Source organism: Corvus kubaryi, unplaced genomic scaffold (assembly GCF_017639235.1).
Source record: "Corvus kubaryi isolate FWS band 111438036 unplaced genomic scaffold, C.kubaryi_AGA036_p1.0 64926, whole genome shotgun sequence".
In the NCBI taxonomy this organism is placed as follows: Eukaryota; Metazoa; Chordata; class Aves; order Passeriformes; family Corvidae; genus Corvus; species Corvus kubaryi.
In genome coordinates, this window is record NW_024581615.1 from 8,034 (window position 1) to 34,802 (window position 26,769).

Here is a 26,769-nt window from a genome sequence, read left to right on the forward strand (position 1 = left end):
CCCTGAGGCTCACAGGGTGCAGCCAGGTGTCCCCCAGCAGCTCCCACAGCAGGCGGGCAGGAGCGGGGGGACAACCATGCTGCCCCTGACCCCTTCCCCAGTCCTTCTTCCCCTTCTTCAGCCCTCGTTCCCTGCTCCCCAGCCTTCATTTCCCCCCTCCAACAGCTCCTTCTCCATCCCCAGTCCTCCTTCCCCTCTCCAGCAGCTCCTTCCCCATCCCTAGTCCTTCTTCCCCCTCCCCAGCCCTCATTCCCTGCTCCCCACCGCTCTTTCCCGTCTCCCCTCATCCAACACCGGTGCCCAGCGGGCTGCAGCCGCTTTGCCAGCGCCGGGCAGTCACTCAGGGCATCAGCCTGGCAGCGGTAAAGGGCCGTGCTTGTGCTCCTGCCAGCCTCAGCATTGCCCCTTGTCACCGCCCGGGCCCCGATGCCGCAAGATTCTGGGCATGATTTCCCCAGCCGCTGCTGGAGGCGTCGGGAGCCGCTGCTCCGACGCTGTCCCGGGGGTTTCGCTCTGTTGTTCGCGGTAAAAATCTCTTTTTATGCTGATTTTTCTGTGTTTATTCTCCTTCTGCTTCTCTGAGTGGTTCCCCCTCCGTGGCTGGCGGTGCCCTCATGGACCCTCTGCCAGAAAGCATCAAACGAGGCAGGTGTGGAACAAGGGCGGGGGGGGGGCTCAGCACTTCTGGGAGGCTCCAGCCTTTTGGCATTCCTCATAATCCCTGGCCTAGCCTGGGATTCATCCTCCCGGCCCCTCTGCTCTCCCTCCAGCCCCCAAAATGCCCAGGGAACTGCCCAGAGCCATTCGCGTCCTGCTCCTTGATCAGAGAGGAGGAAAAAAGCCCTTTTCAACCTGCACAGAGCTCAGGAAAAAAAAAAAAAAAAAAATAATAATAATAATAATAATAATATGTGGGGATGATCTATGGGAACTTGATTGAGGCAGGAGAACCTCCCCAAGAGCTCCACGGACCCCGGATCGCTCTGCCTGACCCTAATGCGGGCACCCAGGGGTGCAGCACGGCGGGGTTGGGCTGCCCAGGGCGCACCCACACACCCAGTGATGCCATCCAAGGGTGCCCATCCAGGGATGTGCTCCCGCAGCCCCAGGGAACACCTTAACTCACCTGTCCCTCCACAGTGCCCCGGGGGGCAAACCCAGGTGCTTGCAGGAGATTAATGACCTTGGCAAAATGTAATTACGCCCCGGGCCCGCGCCGTTAATGAGCGCGTATTCTCCCTGTCGATGTGCCTTAATTGAAAATGAGTGGGCGACTCGCGTGGCAGTGGAGTTGGCTGCAAAGCCTCGGCGCGGTATTAATTGTAGTAATTAGCAGTCACTTTAGGCTGGAGTCAGCTATAAATAGGGGGTCCATTAGTTTAGCACAGAGCGTGATTTAAAATGCAAATAAAATCCCAGCTCTCCACGTAAATCACTCCTCTCCCCCAACCCCCCAAACCTGCGGGGCTGTGGTGCTGCGCTGGTGAGTTTGGCTGCTTCCAAAGGGAAATGATCCCATGGTTTGCCAGCTCGGGATCGTCTCAGCAGCCCAAGGACACCCCGGCACAGAGGTTTGTTGCCAGCAGTGACTTTGTTGGTGCTGCCAGGGCGATGGGCAGCCACCAAATCAGCCCCCCCCCGCTCCCCATCCCACACTCGGGAATTGGAATGTGCTGGATAAACCCCAAAATCCACACGGCGCAAAGCAGACCACAAAGCCAAATGTCTGTCCTGGAGCATTGGGAATGCTTCAGGGACAACGTTTTTGGGGGGAGAAAAAAATACCCAAGGACTGTGAAGACACAGGAAAAGGGAATTAAGGTCTGGCCGGAGCAGGCACCGTGCCAGCGTGGGGGTCCCATGGCCCCAGGCACGCTCTGGAGCTCTCAGCCCCTTCCTGCCATGCTCCATTTATTTGATTATTACCAAAAGAAGGACCAGTGAGAGAGGAAGGAGGAGTCATCTCTTACTAATGCAGAATCACTGAATTACAGCCTGTACAAGCAGAGACAGAGCAACACGCTAAAACAAAATCCTGGCTCTGAAAGATCCCCGAAGCAGGGCCACTAAAAATTTAAAAACAGACAGGAAAAAATGTGTTTTCACTGCTGGGCAGTCCTTGATTTAACAGGGACCATCCCACCCTCTGCCTGCTGCTGGGTCCTGGAGTTGTGGGGAAATCCTGAGTTGGAAACAACGATCTTGGGGAGTAAAAAAAAAACAATAAAAAGAGTGGGGGAGGAGGGAGGAGCAAACAGGCCCTTGATCCCAGGGTTTGAGAGGAGTTCCTGCTAATTACAGCTCCAGCTCGGAGCACGTTCCCCCTGCGGCACTGGGGACATACCGGGCTCTGCGCTGGGACTCACCGGCGAGGCCAGCCCGGGACACGTCCCCTTCCCACAGGAGATGGCACCGTGTCACGCTGTCACACGGAGCAGCAGCAGCAGCAGGAGCGAGTGGCCGAGGCCAGCAGGGTGGGGGGAGGCTGCTCAGGGAGGGGACAGTGACCTTCTCCACGTGCCCAAAGCCTGGGGACCCTGGGGACCTTCTCCACACCCCGGGACTCCAGGCTCTCCTTGCACCACTTCAAACCACAGGGGACCCCTCTGTGTGCCCGGGGTGATGCCACCCACCTCTGGCTTCAAGGAGCCAAGCCCTGGAGCTGCCAGAGCTGGTGGCCTTGGAGGCCAGAGTTTATCAGGATTCTGGCTAAGTCCAGAGAAAAAAGCCACCCCTGGAATTTCCTGTGCTTTGCTCACATGCAGAGCAGGGATTTGCCTCCCAGTGCTTCCCTCTGCTTCCACAGGCTCCGTGGAGCATCCACAGGCTCCGTGGAGCATCCACAGGCAAGGCCAGAGCAAAGCTGAGTATTTGTGTATCCATCCCAGCTGGAATTACCCTGCGGTGAAGAGGTGGGAGGAACCAACCCGTAACGAGGGTTTTCTTCACAAAATTCTCCCCCAGACCTCCAAGAGGAACTTCAAGGCCCATCAGAGACAGGAATGTTCAAAGCAGACGATGGCTCTGCTGCTGCACGGGGCCTTCTCTGCAGGAATTAAAGGAGAACCTGGGATTCACACGACTCAAAAGCCCCTCAGGTCGAGTCCTTCAAGGGATGAGGCTCTCCCCAACCCTCCTGGAATCGTGCCCTCTCCGAGGGAGCCGTGGCTCCGCGAGTTTCATGAGCTGTGCTTTGAGAGCTGCCTCTCAACATGTCGCTTATCATGAGAGGGACAGGGGAATAAAGAAAAGAAAAATAGAAGGAATAACATGGAAATAAATACAGAAGCAGCTTTGGCATGGAAGGCAGAGCAGGCCTGAACTTTTGCTTGACTTGCTCTGGAAATTGCTTCTCCGCTGCCCGTTTATGCACATTAATTGAACGTCTGGCCTGGCTGTGCGTCTGTTTAAGCCCTCAATCAATCCCCTCCTGGATGCCTGTGAGACCAATAGGGCGGTAATTTAATAAAGGACATTTTCAGTTGGCTTTTAAAAGCCGGGATTTAATTCTTCCTTAATTTTTAAGAAGGGGCGGTGGGAGAAGGGAACAGTGGGAGAAGAGACCCAGCAGCATTCCAGAGGCTGTGGTGAACTCCTCAGCTCTCCTGGTTGTTCCTCATCCTTCCTGAGACATGTGACAACCACCAGCCCTGCTGTGACCCCGCCGCTGCCAGAGCTCCCACGGGCTGGCAGCAATTTCTAGGAAGGAAGTTTTGGGATCAGCAACTTCCCAGGAGCAGCCAGAGAGCAGCCGGGAGCCCGGCTCCTCCTCTCCCTCACCAAAACAACGGGACTGCCCTCACCAGCACCGCTGGGATTTGGGGGAGAACCCTCATCCATCCTTCAATTCCAAGCCCTGTTGGCACCGCAAGGATCAGTCCTCCAGCATCTCCAGAGATCCCAGGGCAAGGCGAGTGCTCCGAAGTGCTGGGAATGGCACATCCATCTCCCGTGGCTGTTTCCAGCTGGAGACGCTGCCCAGTTCAGGGCAGCTGTTGATGCCTCGGGTGCTCTGTGCCTTGCAGAGGTTTGTCCGGGGGGAGCAGCAGGTCCACGCTGGATGTCTCACCGCTGGCTGGAAAACCAGAGGCAGAACAGCTCCTTTGGATTCCTGGAGTGTGTGCACCGCAGGAATCCACATCGTCCTCCAGCCCCCTTGCACTTGTGCTGCTGTTCCAGCCCAGAGCCGGTCCCTGCTGCCCTCGGACGCGTGTCACCTCCTGCTGCAGCGCTGCTGCTGTCCCTCCCAGCCCCGCACGGCTCAGCGGTGACAGCGCCGGCACGGCCACACTCCCCTCCCCAGCCTCCACCTCCAGCCTGGCCGTGTTTAATTTCCTGTAATCGCTCTCTTCACAGCCATCCTCTCTAAACCCTTTATCTTCCCCCAGGCTGCAGCTCCCTCCCTTTGCTGCTTCTCCATTTCCTCCCTGTGATGCTTTGCCCAGAGCACTCCGAATTCCAGAGGTTTAAGCAGGGACTGGATCACGTCCCTGTGCTGTGCTCGGGACACAGGATTTGGTTTATGTCCCAGGGCTGCCTTTCCCTGCTCATTCACCCCACTCTGCCCACGCTGGTTCTGCCCAGCAGCACCCAATCATTTCCCCTTTTAAATCACGTCCTCATTAATCTGATTAATGTCCTCCCAGCTTCACACACCTCAGCTCCTGCCAGAGCCAGGTCTGCACTCAGGGCAGAGAATTCTTGCCACCACAGTGACCCCAAAGCTGTCCCTGGAGAGAGGCTCTGGCTGGACACTCCCTGAGCAGCAGCCACACAGGAGAGGAACTGGAGGAGCCCAACGCTATAAATAAAAGCCATAAATTAAACAAGGCTCCTGCTGTTTAAAAGGGTCAAACGAATCCTTGGTCACTTAGAAATATCAGCTACTCCCCCAGACACAATGGGGGGAAGGGCAATAACGGCCTGTCATCACTTGTGTTTATTGAGTGGCATTTTGAAGGCCCAAACCTCACCCTGCTGCAAGTGTGGAAGCTCCAGCCCACGCTGAAAAACACCAACCTCCCCCGAAAAAAGGCAGGTGACAACTGTCCCAGTTTTAGAGCTGGGCAGGAATTTTCCCAGAGAGAGGTTAATTTGGCATCCTGTGGCAGAGCCAGGATCCCAGCCCAGCCTTCCCAGGCAGGGATAACGAGCCCCACGCAGCTCCAAGGACAACAGGGACCCTCCTTCATTTGGTACCTAACGAACCCGGCAATGCTTCCCAAATGCCAGGTGCTGCTCTGAAACATTTTCAGCTCCCTGATGTTCCTTCAGTTGCTCACACCAACCTCATGGCACTGTGCAATGCAGGTGGAGCTGGGAAGGCCACGGCCAAGTCCTCCCAACTCCTCAAAATCCAATGGCCCAGGAATGTGGAACAGACACGGAGAGTGAGGGGTTGGAGATGATTTCCTGCCCTACTGCAACTGCTGCCAATCACGGGCAGATTTTTCATTTCCAGGCTGGAAATAGGTGGGGAAAGGACCCGACTCAAGCTCCTGATGCCCAAGACTCTCCCCCATCCTGCTGGGATGAAACAACTTCGTAGAATCCCAGAAGCACAGAACGGTTTGGGTTGGAAGGGACCCTAAAAATCATCTCGTTCCAACCCCCTGCTGTGGGCAAAGGAAACTTCCACAACGCCATCCAAGCTCCTTGGTGGGGAATGAAGCCATCAGAGCTGGAGCTGCACTCCCAGCCCAGCATTCCTGGCACAAGAAACTCCTTCAGGTGCTGCTGAGACTTTGATGATGGAGCTCACCCAGAGCTGGGGACTCCTGGCAGTGCCTCCCGCTGGGCACCATCACCAGTTCATTGTTTTAGCACAGGGGCAAGTCTGGATAACAAAGGGAAGCTCCAGACTACAGGGCTGTTCTGTCCCTGTCGCTCTCTGAGTAGCACAAATTTACTGACAGGTGTCAGATTTTCTTAATTCCTGCTCTCCTTAATTGGCCTCACTGTTAATAACAGCTCACAGCTTCTCTGAGGCTCCCGTTCCCCTCTGGCAGCAGCCGCCACCTCCTTCCCCTTCTCCTTCACCTGCTCCTGTCCCAAACATCCCAGAGCCGGAGATCTGTGGAAGTTGAAACCCCCAGGATTGAAGCTGCCGTTAAGAACAGCAAAGGCACCACAAGATGTTCACCCCAAACCATCCCGGAGCCTTGGGACGTGCTCCAGGCCGCTGGGGCTTCTCCTGAATTTTTAAGAGGATAAATACCCTGCAAAAGTGGGTGTTCGCAAGAGCAAGGGGCACATCACCCTAAATCAGGAAAATCCTTGCCCGGGCTTTGTAAATGCCCCCAAGCCCTGAGCTGGCCCAGGTGAGAGCCCCCAGGATGTTGTGGCTCCTGGGATCCAGCACTGGGATCCAGCTCCTCCTCCCCTGCTAGGGCACCAGCCCGGCCTGGCAGATGCTCTGAGCACAGACCCGCAGGCACATGGAGCCTTTCCAGCCCCAAGCTCCCGAGAAGACCTTCAGAGTGAGCAGCACTGTCAACAAACGTATTTAAATTACAAAAAAAAAAAAAAAAACAAAAACAAAAAACAAAAAAACAAAAAAAAAACCCACACCCAAACCCAAACCTGATGTGCTTTAAAATTGGAAAATAAATTAATTGCACAGGAGACAGGAGAGAATTATTAAAATCTACGTAGCCTTCCACGTTTTCCTCCCAAAATGAGGAGGTTGGATGCTCAGCTGGGGTAAATCTCCTCTAAGTGACACCTGTGTTAATGATCCTGCCCTGATTTACACCACGGGAGGAATTGGCTCCCTCTCTGCACATCTGTCCTGCGAGAACCAATAAATAAAACTTGAACAAAAAAATTCATCCACCATTTATTCTGCTTAATTATTTAAACTTCAGATTCTGGAAATAATAAAGGAGTAATAAAGAAGAGATTTACCATCCAGCACAATTGCTGGGAGCACTCCGGGTAATTTCCTCCTTCACGTTTTAATCTCTCCCTCTCTTTTGCTTCCTTTTTGCCTCGCCAAATTGAATCAATTTATTAAAGTTGTTGCCAAACTGCTTTGCTCTGATGGGCTGGTGGTGATGAAGAGGAATGGGCTGCTCTGTCCCCCGTGTCCCCCCTGGGTGTCCCCCCTGAAGAAGGGGACACGTGGCCACCCTGGCAGCACTTGGCCACGTGTCGGAGCGGTAAGGACTGATTACAGGCAGACGTGGCCTTGGAGGGTGATGGATTGGGAGAAGGATCCAGCCAAGAGATCCCAGCTCCCAAAGAGGCTGCAGAATTCAAAAATTCTGGCAGAAACCTGGCTGAGCTTCTGCAGCCTCAAAAAGTTGGGATGGGCAAAGCCAACTTACTTTAAAAGAGACTTTCCTTTATCTCTGCCTCCCTTGAGCTGCTGGAGCAGTGGCAGGAGGAGAATCGCCTTCCCCACTGCCCAAAAAACAGCTGGGGACTGTTTCTGGATTTTAGGAGCTCCGACTCCTGGTGGTCTTGGATCCATCTCTCCAGCCTCCATCGGGACCTCACCAGACCAAAATCCACCTGGAAAATCCACACTAAGGATCAATGGACCCGCTGGCAGTGCAGGAAAGGAAAATACTGCCCAGGAGCTGATGAAGGCGGGTCTTGAGGACACGGGGGCTTGGATCAGGAAGGGTCCTGTTCTCCCACAGGCAGCGGGGCCGCAGGACCACGAGCAGGGGCAGAACCAGCAGCACCTCCCAGCACCCGGCTGCCATCACCAGGGCGGGTTCCAACCCCAGAACGTGACAAACCCCCCGCAGCAGAGCGATGCAGGGCACTGCACAGACCCCTGACAATCTCCCTCGCTCTCCCCTGGCTCAGTTCCCGCATCCTTCCCGCGGGATGCTTCAGCAGCTCCCGCAGCTCCTCCCTCCGCCCCCGCTCCCCGCTCCATTTCCCAGCCCGCGTGTGCCGGCTGCCCCGGCGGTGACTCGCTCCATCTGCCGCGGATCCCAGCGCCCTCCGCTTCTCCCGGCCCTGCAGGAACAGGCTGGGAAGTGCCGGCACTCTCATGTCACACCGGGCTCGGCACTCTCGTGTCACACCGGGCTCGGCACTCTCGTGTCACACCGGGCTCGGCGCTATCGGAGCGAGGGCGAAGCTGCCGCCGCCACCTCGCTGGATGCTGCTCGGTGGGATGCTCCAGCCCAGGGAATGCCAGGAGAGACAGCAGCTCTCAGAGTGCCTTTAAAAGGGAAAAGGAGCCCAGGAATTCCTGCTCAGCCCCTTCCTGCCTCGGTGGGAGAAGCAGCTCAGCCCTTCCAGCAGCTCCCCCACCAGGGCTGCGCGTCCTGGGCCAGGTTGGAGCCCTGCTCTCTGTGCTTGGAGGTGTCAGCTGGAGGAAGAAGCAGAAACAGAGGCAAACTGATCTTTCCAAGGCATAAATCCCACCCAGGATCTCTCTTTGCTGTGCTGAAGGAACCAGCCCGAGCCACAATCTCCACATCCCGATTTGGAATCAGATCCATCGCACGCAGGACAAACACACCGCTCCAAAGAGCAGCAAGGCAGTCCCTGGGGACAGGCACCAGCTGTAAAAGTGAACAAAAACTGTTTGAAAAGATTAAAAACTGCAGATAAGGGCACAGACCCCAATTGCCACAGAGCTCCAGCCCCAATTCTCCAGCACTGAAGGCTGAACAAACAAAGCCACGGCCCAGCCAAGGGGCTGGGGACTCCCAGTTCCACCCCTTCCCCCCAAGCTCCCTGCAAAGTGGCTTTTCCTCTTCCCAGAGCCACAGAAATGAATTAAAATTTAAAAATACGGGGACAATTATTCACCATGGAGATTCGGAGAGACAGCAATTAATTAATAAAAATAAGTATTGCTGATACTGGGCTTTCATGCAGCCCTTTAAATTGCAAATTCCTCTCGGAGCGTGCATTATTAATTAAATCATTTGCATCCACTGTGACCCTCAGACACAATTATTTATCCTGATAAATAATTTTTTATTTATCCTGACAAATCTTTTTTTTTTTTTTTTTGATGCTGATAAATAATTGGTGGGGAAATGTAGGGCTGGCAACGCGGCCTGGCCTGAGCCTGCCTCCTGCACAGCCCTGTCTGCCTCAATCAGCCTCAGCCCCTGGGCCCCCCCAGCTGATTTCCAACCTCTCTGAACACAAATAACAATTCTCCATCCCACATCCTTCCAGAAAAACGCTGTGGTTTTGGAGGAGCCAAGGCCCGAGGCGGTTTGAGGGCTGCATGGCCAGAAGGATGCTTGGGCTCTGTCCTTCCCAGAGCCACCAGAGACCCCGGATCCGCAGCTGTCACCCCCAGATCCTGTAGGATTTTCAGTGGATAGAGGAAAGCTCTGTCCTGGCTCGCTGCTGGACAGCACGGGCTGGGCATGGGGGGGGCTCCGACACCCCTCGGACTCTGGACAGACCCAGGGCAAAGAGAGGCTCTCAATTGCCTGAAAAACCCAAGGCAGAGCCCGAGCTGGAGGGAAACGAGGCAGGAATTCCCTACAGGAACCAGTGCCGGCATCCCGGGGGGTCCAGCCGGGCCCTGTGATCCCCCAAGGGGGGGGGAACCAACCCTTCGTGCAGCCCATCCCTGGCAGAGGGGAATTCACCACCGCGGAGGGAGCAGCCCCATCGTTCTGACGAACCTTTTCCCTCTGGGAGCAGAGGAATTGCGTCCTCCTAAAGGAGCCTTTCCCCCTCCCGGCCCGGCTGCCCCGTTGTGGTTTTTTAGTCTTTTCTGCATCAGAGATTTGGTCTTTGCCGCTGCCGGGCAGGTTTTAAAGGATTTAAATCGTGAGGCATCTCCCGGTGCCAGCCCGGCGAGGCATAAGGGATGCGTTGAACCCGTGCTCGTTTTCCCTGCGTTTTTCCCCAAAAATCCATCTTGGCAGCCTCCCCCCCCACCCCCAAACCCATCGCTGGGTGGCTCCAGGGGCGGCCGCAGCGAAACCCTCGTTGCCAGAGCTGCTCCAGCGCGCCCGGCTCTTTGGTGTGTAAATTCGAATTCTTTCCATGCACGGGGAAGGGAGGGGGAGGCAGCGCTGGATCCCAGCCTGGCTGAAAAATGACGCCGAGCTGCTCCAGCTGTTCCTCAGCCATTCCACGTGCCTGGGGTGAAGTGGTCCTCAGCGGCAGCGATCGCTCACGGCGGATTCCTGCACCTCCTGCCCCAGCCTGAGGCCGGGAGCCGCGATTCCTGCCTGGGACGTGATGCAGAGGAGGGCTGGGAGGAAGGATCCGCTTCTCCAGGGCACGGGAGAGCTGCAGAAAACAGACAGAAGGACAGAGGGGACAGCGCTCAGCACCTGCCCTTGCTCCCGTGGCTCTGCTGCAGCCACCTGGACGCAGCAGCCCTGGGTTTGAAGCAACGCGGGTTTGCAAAAAGTCCATTTTCAGGAATTGCAGAGCCAGCAGCAAGCATCACCTGCTCTGGAAATTAAAATCCAGCTCCGGTGGAGGCTGTTTCCCCTCAGCTCCTCACCTGCGACTAAACTCGCTACAAGCAATTGGGTTTTGACACCCTGCACAATAAAATAAACAATGCACCATCCCCCCCCGCCAAAAAAAAAACCAAAAACAAAAACAAAAGCCAAACAAACCCCAAAAAGAAAAAAAAAAAGCCAACAAACTAAACCCCAGCCTCGCACCAAAGCGATTGATGCTGTCAGAAGCAGGGAAGACGCACCCAACAGAATCACAGAGCGAGAAGTTGCAAACCAGCAAGAGGTGACAAGTAATTATAGAACAGGGAAATGCAGAGGGAACTCATTTGGATGAGCAGCGACTGATTAACGGGCCCAACATTTATTTTCTTTATTTATGGCCTGGCATCAGGGAAAATTGATACAGAGCAGCCCATATACAGCACGGCTGGTGACACGTTCAGCAAATGAAGAGGCTGGGAAGAAATCAAACTGAATTATCCCCACTGTTACTCAACCCCCCCCTCGCCTCTCCCACCCTCCAGAGGGAGGAGCAGGGGTGCCACAGCACCGTGCGGCATCTCGGTGTCCCCACGGCACTGCAGCACGAGGGGACAGCCAGGTCACACCCTCGTGGCCGTCACCTCCTGCGTGGTGGCCACGCAGCTCCGCTGTCGGCACGTCAGCCCAGGTGATGCTGTGAGAGCTCCCTGTGCCGAACCCTCCTCCAAGCCATCTCCCCACTGCGCAGTTTGGGGGTTAATTGGGGTGGGATTCAACCCGCGACCCTCCCACCTGAACCCCCTGGCACCTCACAGAGGCGCTTAAATCGGAAGCGATCCCAAGCCCTCTCCTCCCTCTGCTTCCATCTCCCTGAGGAGCATTAAACATTCAAATCAACGCTGGAGCTTTCCGCCCTCTGAGGACCGAGCTTCTCATCCCGGCAGGATTTGCTCCCGAGGGAGAAGCACGAGCTGCAGTGCCTGCTCAGGGTGCCGAGGGCCGGAGCATCGGGGGGGCAGCGCGAAGCCCACCCCGGAGCCCCGGAATCCGAGGAGAGTCGCCCCATTCCCAGGATAAAAGCAGGACCACGAAAGGCCCCCAATGGCTCAGGCGGCCGGGTAAAGGCTGTGCCCTCAGGCGGCTCCGCCCGGGGATGAAAGGCGGCGGCGGCTTTGATGGAAAACTCAGTGACTGCCAACAAAAGGGACTGCGAGGAGGCGGCACCTTGCAGAGGACCCTCCTCGGGCACAGCGGGGCAGGGGCACTCCCAGGAAATGGGGAGGGAAGAGGGCAGAGCCCGGAGACGCAGTGGAACAGGCCCCGACGCCGGGGTTTTTGCGCTGGAAAATGGCTTTTTATAGAAACTGGTGAGCAGCAGTAAAAGTTCATTCGGAGAGGAGCGGGAGAAGCTTTCCAGGTGCTCAGAGCAGACCATCTCCTCCTGGTTTGCCTTCACAAGTGCCAGCTCTCGTCAGGATCTTGTGTTTTGTGCTGGAGCCTGAACGGGATTAGGACAAAAAGGAGCTGAAAGGAGAAAAGCTTTAAACTGGTTGAGAACAGTGGACTCGAGTTCATCCAAAACAGGTTTTAAAAATTTATCATCCCCTTCGTTCAATGCGCTACAAACGCTCCTTTTTGCTGCAGTTTCCTGGTGTCACCCGGGCTGGGCACACCCGCACCTGCCCCGATTCCGCTCAGGTGCCCTTCCCTGTGCCCGGGCAAATCCCCTCTGTGCCACCTCCACCCTGCTGCTCACTCCAGGGCTGCCCAGACGTGGTCAGCACCATGGAGGGGTCTGGGATGTTCCAGCCCCCTTGGCTGAGGGTCAGCAGGTGCCACCTGCGAGCCAAAAAGTGCCGTTATCAGCCCCCGGCGTGAGCAGGGCAAGTAAAACCCCCGCAGTGTTCCCCCTGAGCTCAGCAGAGCCCGGAGCGCCCCTTTAAGAGGGACAGTGGGTTATGAAACACGGGTGATTTAAATGCAAATGGGTGAAAAAACACAAGTTCCTTTATTAAAATGGAAATTGCACTTCAAGCCGCCGCCGATCCCCACAGCCCCGGGGTGTCCCGGTGCCAGCAGCAGCCACATCCTGTGCCACCGCCTCGGCGGTTTGGGGGGACAGGGTGCCATGGCCAGGCTGTGCCCGGGAAGTCATTTCCAGCCCTCTGTCTCTGGCACATTCCGTGTTGTGAGAGGTGTCACTCAGCTGCAGCTTCGTGAGATCAGCTGTCCCCAAAGTGCTGTGCTGAAGGGAATAATTATTATTTTCCCATTTCCCGAGATCTCCTCACAAAATGTATTCCTATAGCAAGAGGGAAAATAAAAAACTAAAGGCGGCCAGACCTTTCTGTTCCTCCCTGGGACAGTGATCCAGTGAGGAGCTGGGATTTTTGGCACACTTGGGGCGCAGGGCAGAGAATCAGGGATGATTCCTCCCTTGCAGCATTCCCCATAACCCCCACCCCGTGTGACACTGCACAACCTGCCCGCAGCACCGGGATCCGCCGCTTTCCCAACTCCTCCAGGAAGTCCTGGCTGTTGCCTTCAGCCACCAGCCAGCTCGAGTTGCTGGAAGATTATTAAGGATAGCAGGCACTGGAAAAGTCCCAAGTGGTTATCCTCTCCAGTAAGCCCATTCCCCCAGGAGAGCATTTAATTGCCTTTTGTAGGATCCCACAGCCTCTGCGGGAGCCTTCCTGACCACCCAACCATCCTGGCATTTATTCGTCCACGGGGCCTGGCTTGAACTTTGTTTTCCTTTCACTTCCTATTACCGTTCCCCTAATCCTCTCCTCCAGCCCTTTCCCGTCCTTCATCCCGCATCTCCCGCTCTGTCCTTCCCCACTGTGGCTTTCAAGCGTCCCCGTTCTGATCCTCACCACGGGAAATGCCACTGTGAGACACGGCGGGGCTGAGACGGACCTGAAACCAAACCCGGCCTGTAAACAGCCCCGAGCGCCGGCCGGGGCAGCCGGGGGAGAGTCCGGCACGGCCAGGGAGGGTCCGGCACGGCCAGGGAGGGTCCGGCACGGCCAGGGAGAGTCCGGCACGGCCAGGGAGGGTCCAGCACGGCCAGGGAGGGTCCAGCAGGACGCACACAAACCCCTCATTAACCCCCATCAGGGCAGGGACAGACCCCTCAGCCTGGGCTGGGGGCAGTCGGCTTCTGTGCTCTCACCTCTTCCAGCTCCCAGGGTTTGTAGGAACGGGGATGGGGAGAGGAGGCAGGTGCTGGTCTCCCACCAGCACAGGAGCCTGAACAAACCATGGGAGAGACCACAACTTTCTCATTTTCTGCTCTTTACAGAAGTACCCGTTTTGCTCAAGGCATTTAAAAATTTGTGTGTGACAAACCCAAAGGACCCCGCGAAGCCCCCAGAGCTCTGTGCAACTCTGGAAGAAGTTTTGCTGAGCAAAGCCCCCCGGAGCTGCCCAGGAGGTCCCAGTCTCCACTGACCACCCCAACCCTTCGGCTTCAGGACCATTTAATCACCGTTTGTAATTTAGCATCCCGCATAACCGCCTCATCGCCAGGCATCGTGCCAGCGTCGTGAAGCATCGCTTCATCCATCATTGTCTCCCAAGCTGTCTCTCCTGCCTCCCAGGCATCGTTCCTGCCCCTCCCAAAAAGCCACCAAGCCACTGAGCAGGCTCTGAGCCAGCGCCAAAGTTGCAGCTCCTGAAGAATGAGCCGGGCTTGCTGTTCCCTAATCGGGTCCCGTCTGCTGCTTGCAGAGCTGATGTATTTATTTTCATTAAATCTAATCCAGGGATGTTCTCCTCCTCCCACCTTCCCTCCAGTCCGGCTGCTGAAGCAGCAGGGCTCGGGAAAGGAGCCACCTTCCAGTTGATTTCTCATCCAGCAGAGCCAGGTCCGTGTTCCTGTCCCATTTAATTAGCACAGAGAGAGAACTGGGCTGCGCAGGGAGCAGCCGCGGAGCTGCCGCCTCCACGCAGGAACGGCAGCACCGGCATGGCCAGAGGCTCCCGCAGCTCATTCCCCCCTTTCCTCCCACCCCAGCTTCCCCCGTGCCACCTGAGCCAGCGTCCCCAGGTAGAGCAGAGATGCTCCAAACTGGATTTGCTGTCAGTCCCCAGCTCCTCCCAGGCCGGGAGATGAATTGCGGCAGCTCTCCCTACCTGTCACAGCCGCTCCCAGGTGGCAGGAGCTGAGTCACGAGTGAAACGTGTCCCCATCGTCCCCAGCTCCCTGCAGCTGGTGGGAAACCATCGCTAAATCACCCCCCTCAGCTGCATCCATCACCCGGCCAGGCTGCAGGGACACGGAGGGGGGAGGTTTGAGGCAGATTTTCTGGGATAAAAACAGAAAAAAAACCCAGGGATAAGAACAACTAAGGGCCAGAGAAACTCTGTGATCAACTCGACTCCAGTTCCAGGGTTGGGTTCAGCCCAGAGAAGCTGCGTTTTGGGGTTTGGTGGAGCTGGCAGAGCTGCAGGGAGCGAGCAGTGGGAGCATCTCGGGGTCTGCTGCACCAGCAGGGCAGGATTTAGGGAGCCAATATCATTTCCAGAGGTGCTGGAACAGCTCTGGGCTGGTGGCCTGAGCAGGGCCTGCAGCACCTTCACTGCTCAGTGCTGAGACGTGGAAAGGAGGGAAAGTTTTAGGGCCAGACAGAGCAAAACTCTTGTGTAAGCAGTGCTGGATTATGCAGCAGGAGTTGCAGGGGAAATGTCCTTAAATCGCCAGGAATCGCTCCCTGTTTGGAACACACCAATTATTCCTCAAACAAGGACGAGCTGCAGGCAATTGGAGGGGTTTATCACCCACACTGTGCAATGATGTGGCAATAAATAAATCCCAGAGCCAGAGGAAGGTGGTAGATTCCCCCCAGGAGCGAGGAAGGGAGCGGGACAGCATTTCTCGAGGGGGGAGGGGGTTGGGAGGGGATCAGAGGGACTCAGGGGGTGCCCTGGGACAGCTTTTCCCCAGCTTGAGCTGCAAAGAGATGTCAGGGACCCATCCCGATGCTCCCCAGACCCAGCAGAGCTGTCGAGCCCCACACGGCAAAGCCCCAGACCTGGTGATCCCCCTCACCAGGGGTTCTTTTTTATCTCAGAGCGTTTGGGAGGATGCCTGGATCAATGCAAGGAAGTTCCTCCTGCCCAGCCCGGTTTTGGGTCAGGCCATGGACTGGGGCAAAACAAAAGCCTGAATTTCTCACCCCGTGTGCCACACTCACCTTGGAGCCGCTCCTGCATTAACTTCCAGAGCCTTTGAATCCACGTTTCCCACGCTGAGACCAGGCTGGAGCTGAGCAATAACAGGGATGCCATAAACTCCATCTCTCCCAGTAGTGAAATCCTGTTCGATACATTCTTAATATCCAATTACTATTTATGTAACATGCGGCAAAGGATTATCCCATTAAACCGAAATTAAGTGCTTCGTTCATTAATTAATACAACTTATTTCAAGTGCTGCCAACATTTATCCCTGGAAACGTATTATTTAAAACCAAAATGCACAAAGGAAGGGAAAGGAAGTTGTTTGCTTGCTGCTTTTATGTGTTCTCAGAGATGAGTTATGGAGCCTGTGCAGGATCCATCCAGAGCGCTGGAGGGGAATCTCCCAGGGAGCAGCAGAGGGAGAAATCCTGCTTGGAAATGGTTTGTGTCTCCCTGAGTGAGGAGCACTGGGAAGTTCATCCCTGTGGTTCCTCCATTTCAGCTGGAACAGAACAGGGAAAACCCTTCTTTTCCCAGCCTGGACAACGTGCTCCACCGGGAAAACCCAACATCCAGCCCCCGACTCCTTGGGGACCCCAGGATGTCACCATGCCATGGATGTGGCAGCTCCTGGTGTTCTGCAGGGTCAAGCCTGGGCTCAGACTCTCTGCAGTGCTGCCACAGGACCACGGGCTGGTTATTCCATCCCTAAACTCCTTGGAGAGGCATATCCTGGTCCCACTTGACCTCCAGGAATTCCCCGACTGGTTTGTGCCTCCCTGGCTGAGGAGGCACTGGAAGGTCCATCCCTGTGGTTCCTCCATTTCAGCTGGAACAGAACAGGGAAAACCCTTCTTTTCCCAGCCTGGACAATGTGCTCCACTGGGAAAACCCAACATCAGTCCCCAGTTTCCGTGGGGACTCCAGGATGTCACCACCCCATGGATGTGGTAGCTCCCAGGGGGTCAGACCTGGGCTCAGCCCCATCTGTGGCTGGAGCTGCCTGAGCTCAGAGCCTCTTGCAGCTCTGGGACTGCTGCCACAGGACCATGGGCTGGTTATTCCATCCCTAAATTCCTTGGAGAGCGGCATCCTGATCCCACTCGACCTCCAGGAATTCCCCAATTGGCCCATCAAACCTCCAGTGCTGGCAGCAAGTGCTGGGGAAGAGCATGAAATCTAAATTAAGTCGAGAGTCTCTTTCCAAAACAAATTCCTCCTTGAAGAACCAAGCCCAGACTTCATTACGACAACTCAATTATCCTCAAGGCTGAGCTCCAGAGACAAGAGCTCCCCACGAGTGCTTCGTGCTCCCGTCACAGCTTCCCCTCCATGCAAAGGGGAGGATCGGGAACAGCTGGAGCCTCCCCGGCACCGCCCGGAAAACAAATCACAGCAACAGAGGCAGAACTGGAGCTTCCCTGTGGCAGAGCCTGTCCCGGGCTGGGTTTCTGTGAGCTCCCTCCAGGGCCACCCTGTAGGGTGGAAAAGTGGAATTTGATCCCCGAAGTGCCCCCATCTCTCAGGAAGGGAAAGCAAACACGGACCACGAGAGCTGTGGATTCATTTTTAGGCCCGTGGGACTCTCTCTGCTGAAGGAACTGTTCAGGTTTAATATTTTTGGAGTCACGTTTCACTCCTGCTCCAGATGATGTCTTTGGAAATCAAATGACTCTGCGGGCTCTGCAGGAGCCGGGGCACCCTGGGCACCTCTCTGCATTCCCAGATTGTCCTGCTGGAGCCTCCCTGCCAACCCCATCCCAAAATCTCCACTTCCAAGAGATGGAAACTCTGAGCAGCGACTTCCAACCACCCCAAGTCCCACACTGAGATCCTCCTGCTCCAACCCCAGCTCCAGCCTCCAGCGTCCATCCCTCTTCAGAAGCACCAAGGAACAGTTTCTCCCTCCTCTCCTCCCTGACTTCCAGCTGCCATTGGCTCTGTTTCCATCCGAGCAGCAGCGTTTCATGGGCTGCTGGGGAGGTCACAAGACTTCGGGTTTTTTACAGAAATCCATCAAATCGCCCCAGGAAAAAAAAAAGCAACCAAAAAAAACCCCCCCAAATCCTGCATGAAATCTTCCTGTCTAGTATTTTCTAGAGTGAAGGAAGGAGGAAAAAAATAAAAATAAGAATTTACAGGTAATTTCCTTGTCAAAAGTTCCTGTCTGTAAATACAATCAAGATAAGAGTGACATGGCAAATAGCTCCTTTTCTCTCCTGAATGAATTATTCAATTCGCCACTGATCCCCTCTAACTGCTCCAGGATTGCCTTCTGCTTCCCTGATTTATTTTACTTTATTTAGTTCCGTAGAGAAGCGCTGCCAATAATCGAAAGGAATTCAGGCAATTTCAGGATTCAACAAATCCCTCCCGCAGCCCCGGCAGCTCAGCCCGACGCCGGCTCCCCCCCCGGATCCTTCCCTCCCTCCTCTCCAACGCTGCCACTGATCCAGGATTTCTTCTTCCCCAGGAGCAATCCCTGGAGTAACCCAGATTACCCTCCCCTTGGAATGGAGCTGGATTTTGGGAGAGGTTGCAGAGATCCTGCAGGGAGAGGGGTGTCCCATAAGCCTCCCTTCCCGTTCCCAAAGGATGGAGGAGATCCCGTCCAGCACCCGGGAATGGTGAGAACCCTGCTGAGCTGCCAGCTCTGCGTTGGGCGATCAGAGCTGTAGATTCTCCTCGGTCGCGTCCTTAATTGCTCCTCCTTGGATAGACCACAGCCCCCTTAGGGAGTGGGAATTCACCTCTCCGAACATCTGCAGGGAATTCTTTTTAGGACAGCCCCAAAATCCCGGCAACATCAATAAAGAGCAGCGCTGCAGCCGGCGTGGCAAGCAAGGAAATTGTATTAGTGCTGAAAAAAGCCTGCTCTGCAGCCACCCCAAAGCTAATAAAAATATGACTCGAGAACAGAACTGTTTCGGAGCCGCCAAATAATATCCAGAGGATGATTCAATTACAGGGCATTAGCGCCGGTCTGGCTGCGGAGCCCAAAGTTCCTCGGCGAGGTTTGGGAGCGAGGGGCAGGTGACGACTTCATAAACCCCCAACCCGCGGTGTGGGGACTCCAAAGAACACGAAAGGAGGAGCAGCAAAGCAGAAACCAGACAAATAAACCCCTCATTCGACTCACGAAACAAATCATGATGATTTTTGTTCTTTTTCCCCGGAGCAGGTTTCAGCCAGGGCAGCGTTTCTTTAGGTTATCGATTAGCAATTAGAGAGGTGTTTTAGCTGCTTCTCGGCTGTGTCCGATACTCCCTCCAGAATTTCAATTCCACAAGAGCTATTTCCACCCGGCAGTGGGGACCGGGAAAGCAGCACTGCCTGACCCCCTGCCCTCAGGCTTGCCAGAAAGCCTCGGGGAGGAGTGGGGAAGGCAGCACTCGGAAAAAGAAAAATAGTCTGGAAAGGAGAAGAAATAATCTCGGTTCAATCCAGCAGGAAGCTTCTCCCCATGGCTTTTGGGAAGGGAAGGATGCTCTCCAGCAGCTCCCTCCCTGAGGAGAGGGCTTGGGGTCACAGGGTGGTGTTGGACACGGGGCCAGGATGTGGGGACCTGCTGGGGCCTCTGTTACTGTCACCCACGGGGGGTGGCCCCACTAAATGCCACCACAATGTCCAACAGCTGTCACGGAGCAGCGCGAGGGGAGGCTCTGTGGGAAGCAGGCCAAGCTGGATGGGGCTTGGGGGACACCCTGGAGGATGTCCCTGCCCATGGCAGAATGGGCTTTAAGGTCCCTTCCAACCCCATCCAGTTGAGGATCCAGTGATTCCACGAGCGATGGAGACTCCCAGCGCCAGCCACAAACACCAGCACATTCCAGCCCAGAATCGATGCAGGAAAACCGCCAGAGCCTCCAAGGAAAGAGAGGCCAGACCCTTTCTTCAACAGCAATTTTCAAACCTTTTTATTTGGTGCCTTGTAAAAAGGGGAAAATAAAAGGAGGAGAAATAACAAACTGATTTCAGATAATTCACTGGGGCTCCGGGTGCATTGTAAATGTGTGCTCCAGCCAACCGGCAATTTGATGAATTTCACAGCCCGCTTTTGTGTCGCTGCTTGCCGAGCACCATCCTCCACTGAAATTGTGGCTGCCTTAATGTTCTCTTTAGCACATGGCATAATTGCCCCCTGCAATTTGTTGCCTGGGAAGGTTACCAGGAAAGAAAGGAAAGGGAGAGAAGGACAACTTTGTTGGTGGGGGAGCAAGGGAGAGGGGGAAGAGACGAAGCTGATGGCGTTTGAAACATGATTTATTCCAGGGCAAGGGATGCCATTGCAGGAAGGCACAGGGGCTTCCCAGAGCGGGCTGATGGGGATGGAGCTCCCACAGGGATGGGATCCGACCCAGAGACATCCCTGCTCACCCTGTGCCCGAGGGGCTGGCGGTGTGGAGCTGGAGGAGAAACGGCCGCACCAAAGAAGGAAGAAGAGAAGGGAAGGAGGAAATCCCGGCGGAAAGGCTGGAGCAGGGTGGGGAGGGGGCGGAAGGCGGGGGCGGCGCGGCGGCGGCAGCCAGTGTTTATTAATTTTCTGCTTGGCTGCGCTCGGTGCCACAGCTCCGAGATCATGGAGCCGCTCCACACTCTATTAAATAATTCAATCTGCAGAGAATCCAAGTGTGTAAGCGAACACTCTTATGCGTCTTAAAATTTAATTGCGGACCTAAACAAGATGAAGTGCAAGGAAGACATAAAAGATATGAAAATAGATGCTGCAGCTTTTGTTTCTCCGGCTGCTCCAGCCCTGCCCAGGAACCTCTCCCCATTTTTCACACGCTGCCGTTAAAGAGCCTGAGCCTCCTTCATCTGCTGCCCCCTCCCCTCTGCTATTTACAGCTGTGTTTGCAAGCAGCAGGCCTGCAAATCACTTCATATCCATTAGAGCAGCTCCATTCACCCTGCTGCCTCCTGCTCTGGCAGCCGTTCCCGTATAAATCCTCGTGTTCCAGGGTTTAGGGAATCAACTGGGAGCACTTGCTCCGGCCGCCCCTTTGCCCGCTGGAGCCCACGGCCTCCCCCTTCCCAGGCTGGAGAGCATTTCCTTGCTCCTGCAAATCCTCTCCTTCCTTTTTGGAGGGAGCAGTGCCCCTCCATGCTGAGAGCCCGTAAACCAGCCCCGCTGGAGGGTGCAGGACAGGCGTGACCCAGGGCCTTCCTGCACAGGTTGGGTGGAGGGATGAGAGCATCCCACGCCCTGTGCCACAGCCCAGAAAACCTGGGAAACCATGGGCAAGGGCTCAGATTTCCTTTGGAAAGAGGGGTGAGTTCGTCTCTTGAGACTGGGGGGTGAAGGAGAACCCATCACTTGCAGAGGCTCAAAACCTGAGGCCCCAAACCCCGGCAGAAACCCTGGTGAGCTCCTTCCCAAGCCAGCCTCACATCTGAGGTGCAAACAACTGAGAGCAGCCCTGGAGGTTCCGAGCCCAGCTGTGAGCATCAGAGGTTTACTCAGAACATCTGCAAGTGCACAAAACACCTGCTCCTGCCCCAAAAGCCACACGCCAAGCTCGGGGCTGGTCCCACAGCCCCAACAGCTGGTCCAGCACTGCTCCCACCTGCTGCCAGAGCAGCTCCCGCGGGGCTGGATCCCAGGGAATGGCTCAGTTCTCAGCCAGTGACCTGCAAAGACCCCAGGAGGGGGGGTTGGGGTGCAAACTCAGGGCTGAGTGTCTCCTCTGCTGCACAGCCCTGCTCAGAGCTGCAGCGGCAGCAGCGCTGTGCAAACCATCCCCACAAAAATCACTCACACAGAGCGGCTGCATTTCCCTCTCCATGCTGGCAGATCAATTACAGCCCTGGCTCGTGGCAGGAGCAGTGAGCTCAGCCCCTCCTGCACCCAAATTGGTGGAATTTTGGCTTTGTTATTACACCCAGGCTCGCAGGTGTATTAATGTAATTTCTTCTTGCAAAGGGCAACAAGTGAGACCTCAGGCTGCTTTGTCTTCATTTGCTCAGCTGCTGAGCATTTTAGGTTGTTCCAGGGGCTGGTGGGATGGGAACTGCCACAAAACCCTGCAAAGCTCCACAGCTTGAAACTCATCAGCTCCCCAGAAGAGATGGGGGGTTGCTGGGTGGGGGATGAGGAGCTGAGACAGCAAATCAATATCAATAATCAATAAAACACGCCAGCTTTGCTGCAGAACTCAGCAGGCCGAGGCACATTGGGACAGGGGACTGACAGCACCGGCTCCACATGGATGTCCCCAGTCCAAAATAATTGAGGGGGTCTCACCCAGCCCCCCACACTCCTCCCCGCCATCCCCCAGTGCCAGATCTGCTCCGACACTGACAGTGATTGACAGGGGCAGAGCAACAGGTGAATTAAACAGGCGCTGCTGCCGCCAGCAGTGGTGCTAAATGTCAGAAAAGATCAACCCTGGCGTTCCCAGCGTGGCTCTGCTCCCGCCGAGCGAGGTGATGGAGTGGAAATGCAGCCTGCAGAGAGGGGAGGGGAGCTCCGGAGGGTGCTGAGCACAGCTTGGGGCCTCGCCAGGAGCTGTGAGGTGGGAGCCATCAGTTTAGATCCATCAGGTCCAGGTCTGAGCCAACCCACGGGAGCAGGGATCATCTCCTCCCCCTGGACAGGAGGGACCTGCAGAGGCACCTCTGAGCTCTGCTTTCGCAGGTGCTGGGTGTCCTCACTTCCCAGGCTGGGAGTGGTTCAGGACAGCAGCGCAGGTGTGAGATCTAACCCTAACCCTAATCCTGACCCATCGGCTGTTCCAGATGGAATCCAAGACATCCCAGTGCAACCAGCCTCCCAGGACCTGCCTGCCTTGTACAGCACCAGGAGCCAGGTAAAAACTTCCTGCATTCCACAAAGGATGTGCCTCTTCCCAGCTCCCTCTCCTTCCTCACATAGCACATTCCCCGAGGACAACCCGAGAGAAAATAAAATCTGTATTCCAAGGACACCGGGCCTAAAATAATGTTGTTTTGCTGTAGTGCCACTTTAAATCTCGAGCAGTTGAAAAACCAATTTGTGCTTAGAAACATTCAATTTGTTTGCAGGTGTTTTCCTCTTAAGTGGCACCAGGTAATCGGGACTGGCAGGGGAGCCCCCGACAGGTGCCACAGGCCGGGGCACCAGCTGAGCCAGGGCCAGTGTGGGACGTTCCAGGAGAGTCCTGGGGCTGGAGCATTGGGAAATTAATTGGTCACATTAAACGAGTGGGGATAGAGAGGGGCTGAGCTGAGCATCCTCCAGCACGTGGTGTGTGGAGGGGAGACCCTGTTCCTGTGGATGTGGCGAGGGTGGAGAAGGACATGGGGGACAGAGAGGGACATGGGGACAGAGAAGGACACAGGGGACAGAGGGGGATGAGTTAGGGTTCAGCTCTTTGCCCACCTGAGCGTCAGGAGGTGAAAGCTGAAGGAGGGGAAAGGGGCAACGGTCCTGTCCTGCTGCAGGAGAGCTGCTGCCAAGGGCTGCCGTGGGATGGAGCTGCCAAAGCGTGGTCTGTCCACGAGATTTCCTCTTCCCAGCAGGAAGAGAGAGTGACTAACCCCAAACCCAAGCCATACATCAATTTAATCGATGTCCCCGACACCCGGCGCCCCCGTCCCTCACCTTGCAGCCGGTGCCCGGAGGTGTGAGGCTATTGATCCCCCGGATGCCCGTGTGATTGGAGTCCACAATCCAATGCCTGCCAAGTCCAGCCGAGCCCAAACCTCTCAAATCATGTTGACACGTTTAGGAGGTGCCGGGCGCTTCATCCTCCCCGGTCCGATATGTAATTATGTCCTTGTCACCGTGATGTAGGGGCTTGGCAGGGCAATAAAACCCCAGGGACCCCGCGGCCGAGAGCGGCCGCTCCGCGCCGCCGGCTGCTGCCAGTTCCTCGCTGTAGTTAGACTGCAGGAAATAGAGCTCAATAAAGCGGCGTGTGGATCACGGCAGAAAGTTCGTCTGGGAAAACAGGTGGGGGAGACGCCAGGGGCTGCTGCTGCCGCAGGCCCTCGCGGGGTTTGAGCGTTACTCACTTTCTCGCCTTCCTGCTGCCAGCCAGGGAAGGGGGGGGAGCAGGTGAGGGCTGGAAATGCAGCATCTAACCCTGCTCCTTTCATTCCAGCCTGATCCCACCGGACCCTCCAGAGACTGCCAAGCCCTCCCCTCTGCTTGTGGCATCCTGGAACCTGCTGGGGAACCGGTGCTTCCCAGCCTCTCTCTCTCCCCTGGGGGCTCCAGGGCAGCCCAGGCACGGTGGGCACAGCACGGTGCCCTCTCCTGCTGTCACAGCCTGTCGGGCTGGAAGGACATCAGTGGGTTTTAGCACGGCACAGCCAGATCCTCACCAGCCTCATGCTGGGCTGCAGCAGCAGCTGTGGCAAATTCCCTCTCTGATTCCCTAATCCCTTCAAAGCCCTCGAAGGCTGCTTGGGAAGTTCCCACCAGCGGGATGGGAGCTGGTGCTGGGAGCGGGGTGCTGGGAGGCAGCGGAGCTGCTCCTCTGGCTGATGTTCCCCCAAAGAGCACAAACAGTTCCCAGCAGCTCAATTCCTCCCCTCAGGGCTCGGCAAGCATAATTTTTCTTCACTAATATATCTTTTGCTTGATGAGCTGTCGATGGCAGGAGGATTTAATCTCCCATACCCTCGCTCTCTCCCAAATCCACTAAGGTGAAGGCACTTCATTACAGAACCACTCAGCTGTCCGCTCCTATCGATCACGCCTTGGCATGGGTGACCTTGGATCGATGAGCTGCCGATTATTTAGTGCCTGTTTGCCCACACCAAATGCCAGCAGCGCCAGTACCAGCACCTGCACCCAGCTCCAGGAAGGAGCCTGGCACAGCTCAGGAGCTCACAGGCAGGAGCAGGGACACACAATCAACTCATACACCAGGATTTGCCATCTGGGCACAATTTGTCTCTTCTTCAAGTGGATTCAGGCCTTGGGTTTGATGCTTCCAAGTTGCAGATCCGTGTCCTGCTCCCAGAGTCCATCCCGGGCAGCATTGCTCCGCTGCAGGGCAGTCCCACTCCCAGCTCCCTGGGCAATTCCCCACCACAGCTTTGCCTCCAGGAACCCAAGATTCCCATCAGAAAAAGGGCAGCGAGAGCCAGGACAGATCCAGTGATGAGAGAGGTCATCCCAGGGGAGTGACAGAGTCCCTCACTTTTCTCCGGGACCCAAACCTCTCCCTGTAACTCTCTGGTGATTCATCCACCTCCGCCACGTCCCCTGCAAGCAGTCACTGCCTTACTTTTTAATCAAATCCTTTGCTTCCCTTCCCTTCAGGAGCCAGAGCCATTTTTCTATTACATCCTGATTGATCAGGCCCTCGCCAGCCGCTGTCAGCACCGTCTTGGTGCTTCATTTCCCATCCCCACACAGCGGGCTGTGGGCTGAGCCCGCTCGCTCCGGCACCAGCAAACAGATTCATAAATGCACATAGTTAAGAAGAGGAGGCAGCGGGAAAATTGATCCTACTTTTGATTTGCTGCCCCCAGCTGCAAACCCCGCATCAAAGGGAGGGAGAAGCCAACGCTAACCCCAGAACAGGGGGGAAGAGGAGGAGGAGGACACGGAGGTGAGCCCAAAATGCTGCTCAGCGCCAGGAGAAAGAGACTCCATCCTTGTGCTGTGCAAAAAAAAAGCAAGAGGAGAGTCTCCAGGGCGGCAGCGCTCCTTCGTGCTAATGAGCTGTTTTCCACTGTAAGAAACCGGGAGAGCAAGCCCAGACTCTGCTAAACAAGGGCTGTGGCTACGCCAGGTCAGAGAGCAGCCATCCCCCGAAGAGAGCGCTGACAAGACGGTAAAAACACGGAATTAAACCTCTTTTCCCTCCTCCCTGCTCATCGCTTGGCAAATTGAACAGCTCCGATGTGTGCACTCGTGGCTGCAAAAGGCTCGGTGGTGCCTTGGGTGGCCTGGACACCCCTGGGATCACTCTGGGCTGGGAAGGGGCTTTGGGAGGGCGAGGTGTGCCTGTGTTCTGTGGGACAGCCCCAGGACAGGAGCCTGCCTGACCACTGCCAAAACCCCACACCAGGTGAAGACAGAGGCTGGACAAGTCCACCCTCACCGCTCTGTCACCAATCCCATCCCCTCTCCCAGCGCAAGCCAGGGACGGCTGGATCAGCCCCATCCCGCCTTTCCCGGCTGCTGGCGGATCCCTGCTGGCACGGAGCTGCCTTATCTGTGCTGGCACAGGAGCGCGGGCTGCCCTGCCATCAGCCACCACCGGATTACGGGGGTTTACCAGTTTATTAGGGGACAAAAGGCGCTCAGCAGAAGGGTTCTGAGACAGTGCGAGCGGCTGATAAGAGCCTGCCCGGCTCCTCGGACATCTCGGCCACGCCTGGCACACCACAGACAGCGGGACCCTGGCGCAGAACGGGCGCTCTGGGCACTGGGGGCTCTTAGGCTGCTCGGGGAAACCCAACAGCGCTGCCCGGATGGGCGGGGATGTGGGGGCGGCTGCCTGGAAGCACCGCCCGCTCCCCCTCCAGCGCTGGCAGCGGGACCAGGCTCCCAAACCGGGGCTGGGGTCTGCTCTCCCGGCTGCTCTGCCTGAGCCCTGGGTGCGACTCTGGGGTACGGAGCCCTCGGGGTCCTCAGGGGGCTGAAAGTGGCAAAAAAGAGCAAAAAACACGGAGTGGGTGAAGCACCAAGGCAATGCCCGTGGCAGCACCAGTGGAAAATCCCCAGGAGGTTTTCATTTTCCTTCCCAAGTTTCACCCAAGTCCATCACTTCTCCTCCGCCTCCTCTCCTTTTTTTTCCCCCCTCCTAGTCCTTTTAATTAACAGTGTAATGGAACTCAATCCATTCGCAATCTATTCTGGCAAGAAACCACCCTCCCCGGACTCCAAATGACCTGACTAACAGGGTTAGAGGCTATAAAAAGTGCCAGACAAAATTTTTAGCTCCCTCATCCTAATTATCTCCTCTGAGCACCACGACAGCGCCGTGACACAGCAGCACCGAGGCCCCCCCAGGCTGTGAGGGGGACACGCTCTGCCTGGGCACACTCCCTGCATTGCAAAGCTTCAAAAAGAAAAAACCATTTTTCCCTCAGGCTCCCATAACACACAGCCCAGGGCGACCAGTGGGAAACGGGGAAGGGTGGGGAGCGAGGGGCCGGCAAACTGGGCGAGCTGGTGTTTGGCACTCTGAGGGTGAGAGGGGAACGTGGATAAATAGGCTGGCAGCTAACGCAACTTAGAGAC

General features: G+C 56.0%; 2 long non-coding RNA genes across 2 annotated transcripts in view; both read right to left on the reverse strand.

Annotated features, from left to right (window-relative positions):
- Window positions 1–12,507: 12,507 nt before the first annotated feature.
- Window positions 12,508–16,235, reverse strand: LOC121672749. Its single transcript, XR_006018968.1, has 3 exons — window positions 15,599–16,235; window positions 14,538–14,709; window positions 12,508–12,642 (listed from the first exon to the last, which is right to left on the reverse strand). It is a non-coding gene; the product is annotated as an uncharacterized LOC121672749 (long non-coding RNA).
- A 3,820-nt stretch (window positions 16,236–20,055) lies between these two features.
- Window positions 20,056–26,769, reverse strand: part of LOC121672748 — a 32,722-nt gene continuing 26,008 nt past the window's right edge. Inside the window, exon 3 of the long non-coding RNA XR_006018967.1 lies at window positions 20,056–26,164. This is a non-coding gene — a long non-coding RNA (uncharacterized LOC121672748). The remainder of the gene's footprint in view (window positions 26,165–26,769) is intronic.